Here is a 5,316-nt window from a genome sequence, read left to right on the forward strand (position 1 = left end):
CAAATACGTTATGCACTTAGATGATACATGTTTAACACTTAGTTTATGCCTAGAATGCACATATACATGTATTTATGTAATGCATGAACATATTATGAATGACATATCTCATGGATGGAATGATTTAAAAGATATATGCATATGAGACATGTATTAAGTGCCCTAAGCCTTCGATTCAACTTAAACTAGAATCTAGTCTAAGCCTAGTACCAAATAAAGACTTAAGCACGTTGATTTGTTGGTGATCTTCAAGCTCTTTTAGGCACAAGTTGTCCTCATCAAAACCATGTCATTCAAGGAGAGCTTTTCAAAGTGTTCCTCTTGACTTGCACACTTTCAATCTAGCCCTTTGTGTGTAGCACATCTTCCATAATACCAGCTCAATGAAGTTGATGAATGTTGTAGCTAGTTTTGTGTTTGGCGAATATGATTTATAATAGGTAATGGGATGCCATTATAGAAGTACATGTTAGATTTGAATCAAATATGAAATATTATAAATGTACATCAAATTTAGCAGCCAACTTTGTTTTGCTCTGTTAGTTTTTTTATGTATGGGGCTTTTGATAATGTCTAAAGTGTATGAAATATCACAAGAACAATGCCAATGATGCCTTTCCTGTCTCTCTTTCCTAAACTGATTTTGTTATTTCATAAATATTTCTTGATTATAAAAACTTAGAAGTAGCTTTTTGCGATATGATATATTCTAGTAGGTTCTATTATTATTATTATTATAGAAAGAGTGTCCATTACAACTATAACCCATTATCAAATATAGCAAAGGGAAGCCATATATAAAATGAGTTATTGCTTTGCTTCCTAAAAATTATTGAATTGTTTGATTATCACTATATTGCTTATCACTATATTGCTCCTTTATGGCTCAATTGTTTAGACAAATTATTATGTTAGAGTGGGAATAGGTGTAATTTGCATATTGATGCTTGGAATTGAAGCTTTCCTCATTGTGATAATTAGCACAATAGAATTCATTCCTTTCTTTGTAAGTAATTTATTTTATTTAGTTACTAAATTTGAGATTAATATTTGTTTCCAACATTCACACAATCACATATGAATATCATTTTTAAAAGTAGTGCTGCTATAAAATTGTGTTAATATTCATATTTAGCATAAGATACACTACATCTTTCTCTTATTCATTTCTGTAATAAAAATGAAACATGTTTGCAGTTTACATATATTTAGTTCAATTATAAATTTTCATTCTCTTGTATAAACTGGTAGCACATAGATTAAAATAACTTTGACTAGTTTCAATTGTGTGAAGTAGGAAGTACATGTATCTAAGTGTCTCTTATACTTTATATTTAACCTTTATATCTTCTATTTTATGATCTCATGGTACTAAAACTGAAGAATCAGGTGTGTATGATTTCTGAGGTCAGGTTAGATGTTAAAACAAAATAATAATACTATATCCTGATCCAAATGATGAATTTGTTACTGTTGTTTTGTTGTAAATGCCTAACCTGTACCTTGTAAGTAATTTATTTTATTTAGTTACTACATTTGAGATTAATATTACATAGTATCTCTAATGATTTCGTAATTGAATTTAACATCAAACATAGATTCACGCAGTTATGATTGATAAGAGTTGGATTGAGAAACCAATTAGATCAAAGGAGTTCTTGGATGGGGTGGTGCAATTTTTGGATTTCGCCTTTTCAAATGTAGCTATAAATGATCAAATTCCATGTCCTTGTATTACAAGTGGATTTCGTAAAATAGGTAATAGAATGGAAGTGTTTAGTCATCTACTTCAAAAAGGATTTCCTAGAAACTACACATTTTGGTACATGCATGGGCAAAAGCATGTGCAATATAATGTTGAAACTATAGCCCAACCACAAGAGGAGTTGGTTAGACAATATCCAATGCAAGATATGTTAGATGATGTTTTTGGTATCTTTAATGATAGTGGAATTCAAGATTCCGATCACTCAAATATACCAAATGATGATCAGCCTAGGGGTGATGCAAGTAAAGTCCAACAAGAAAAAATAAAAGAGCAATTAGGTGATGGAAATGAAGAATTGTACCCTGGTTGCAAAAAATATAATAAAATATCAGTCATTGTTCTCGTGTATCATATAAAAGTCTTATGTAGTGGAACAGACAAAACTTTTTCAATGATCATTGATGTTTTAAATGATGCTTTCCCCATGCTAAACTCCCAACATCTTTATACGAGGCAAAAAAGTTGATTAAGAAGTTAGGTTGAAGCTATAAAAAGATTCATGCATGTCCGAACAATTGCATATTATATTGGGGTTCTATAGAAGACAAGAAGAGAGACAATTGCAAGATTTGCAATGCATCTAGGTGGAAATATAATGAAAATATTGGTGGTACAAATGATATGGTGGTTGAACAAAATAAAAAAATTATACCAGCAAAGGTCTTACGGTACTTCCCACTTATACCAAGATTGCAAAGACTATACATGTGTTCTAAAACTGCAGAGCTTTTGAAATGGCATGCTAACTGCAGAGCTTATGAAATGGCATGCTAAGAAGGCAAACCCTGATGGGTTGGTAAGACATCCGAGAGATAGTAAAGCATGGAAGGAGTTTGACAAAATGTATCCGGACTTTGCTTTAGATTCTCGTAATATACGGCTTGCATTAGCTACAGATGGTTTCAATCCATTTGGAACTTTAAGTTCTAATAGTTGCATTGGGCATGTGATGTTGTATACTTATAATTATCCTCCATGGTGTTGTATGAAGCAAACTTCTCTCATAATGTCGATGATAATTCCTGGTCCAAAGATGCCTGGCGATAGTATTGATGTTTACTTGCAGCCCCTAGTTGTAGAGTTACAAAAATTGTGGAAAGGGGTGGAAGCTTATGATTCCTCTACAAATGAATCATTTCAAATGCGTGCTGCATTGTTTTGAACTATTAGTGACTTCCTAGGTCTATACAACTTATCTGGATGGAACACTCACACATCACTTGCTTGTCCATCATGTAATTTTGATACAGAGTCTAAATGGCTAAAGTTTGGCGGAAAATATTGCTTCATGGGACATCGTCGATATTTACCACTAGATCATAATTGAAACTCTTCAGGAGAAATTGAAACTCGAAAAATGCAAGCAGCCTCTATCCCACCTTCAGGTTCAAATCCTTTGTGACATATAGAATCGGGTCGTAAAAGGCCACGTGATGAGGTTAAGAGTGAAAACAACCCACCACAATGGAAGAAAAAGGGTATATTTTGGGATCTACCTTATTGGAAGCATCTTCTTATTCGCTATTTCCTTGATATGATGCACATATAGAAAAATGTTGGTGACAATGTATTATTCACAATACTTGATGACAAAAGTAGAACAAAAGATATCCGAATTCCTCTAAGTTCCCCCCATCATGCTTTAAAATGAAAAATCAAGAGAAAGATATATGTCTAAAAGTTCTTAAAAGTGTGGTATTTCCGGATAGTTTCTCATCAAACATTTCTAGATGTGTTGATGTAAAGAAACGCAAGATCTCAAGACTAAAGAGTCATGACACACATATTCTGATGGAACATATTTTTCCAATTGCCTTTAGAAGATCCCTTCCTAAAGAAGTTACTTCAGTGTTGATTGAACTATGTAACTACTTTAGAGAACTATCAAGCAAAGTTTTAAATGTCAAATATTTAGAGAAACTCCAACAACGAATTTCTTTGACCCTTTGCCATATGGAAATGATATTCCCTCCATCCTTTTTCACTATCATGGTTCATTTGGTCATTCATCTTGGGAAGGAAGCAATGATTGCTGGTCCTATATATTATAGATGGATGTATCCTATTGAAAATTATATTTTTAGTTTACATGCTTAGTTATTTATTTTATTAGGACTTTACTTCAATGTTGATTCATTTCCTTTTAATTATAGGACCCTTGGCCATTTAAAATCATATGTCCGTAACAAGGCTGCACCAGAAGGTTGTATAGCGGAAGGGTATATTATGGAAGAATCTCTCACTTTTTGTTCGAGATATTTTATGAATGGTAACATTGAAACAAGGTTCAATCGACCAATATGCAATGACAATGATATTGGGGTCAATATTTTTAGTGAATCTACTATCTTTATATCTTTTGGAATTTATTTCCTACATTGGGAAAATCTATTGGTGCATGCAAGATTTTTTCATTACCACCCATTGAGAAGCAACAAGCTCATCGTTATGTGTTAACTAATTGCCAATTGGTTGATACATTTCGCGAGTAAGTTCTATGTTATTATTCGTAGTTTATTTTCATATTATAATGCATTACAATATCAAATATGTAAAAACTATTTACTTCTTCTCGGAAGTGTAGAACTGAGGTCACAAGGATGCATCGTGGGCAAAGAAACTCTGCAAAACTTGTGGAAGAATATGTACACAAGCATTTCCATGAGTGGTTTAAATAATATGTAAGAATATATATATGTATATATATATATATATAATTTCACCTAAAGAATATGTACACAAGCATTTCCATGAGTGGTTTAAATAATATGTAAGAATATATATTTATATATATATATATATATAATTTCACCTAACTTTTGTTTATGCTCAAAATGCTCATGAGTGTATGTAGTTGTCCTTACCTTTCAACAAAATAATAAGTTGCGAAAAAGGAAGATCCAGACATTACAAGTGAAATTGAATGTCTTGCAAAAGGGCCAAATAATATTTCTCGGAGACTTGATGGGTATAATACCTGTGGATTTAAATTTTGAGCAAAGAGGAAGGAGCGAGGATTGCGAACACAAAATAGTGGTATTGTTATGTCTGCTATAACTAAGAGATTTTCAAGTGGTAAAGAACCTGTTGAAATATCAAGTGATGTTATGTACTACAAGAAATTGGTTGACATCAAAGAGTTAGAGTACTATGGCAAGTTAAGGGTTGTACTATTTAAATGTGATTGGGTAGACACTACACTTAACAAGGAATCAAAATTGATAAGTTTGGGATAACAAGTGTACACTTTTCCCGTTTAATACACACTGGTGCAAATGAAGCAGATGAGCCATTCATCCTTGCAACTGATGCTAGAATGGTATATTATATTGATGATCCAGTTGATCAAGGTTGGTGTTGTGTTTGTCACATGAAGCCTAGGAACATATATGATATGAGTGATGTGAACTTTGAGGACTTAAAAGAGTCATCAATGGAGGACATACCTTTTTGTGAGCAACATTTGGAGAACATGGAAGAATTACAATTAGTGCGGGAATGTGTAAATGAACAAGAACTAGAACAAGAAAAATATGGATCAAATAATG

Source organism: Lupinus angustifolius, chromosome LG11 (assembly GCF_001865875.1).
Source record: "Lupinus angustifolius cultivar Tanjil chromosome LG11, LupAngTanjil_v1.0, whole genome shotgun sequence".
NCBI classification, from domain to species: Eukaryota; Viridiplantae; Streptophyta; class Magnoliopsida; order Fabales; family Fabaceae; genus Lupinus; species Lupinus angustifolius.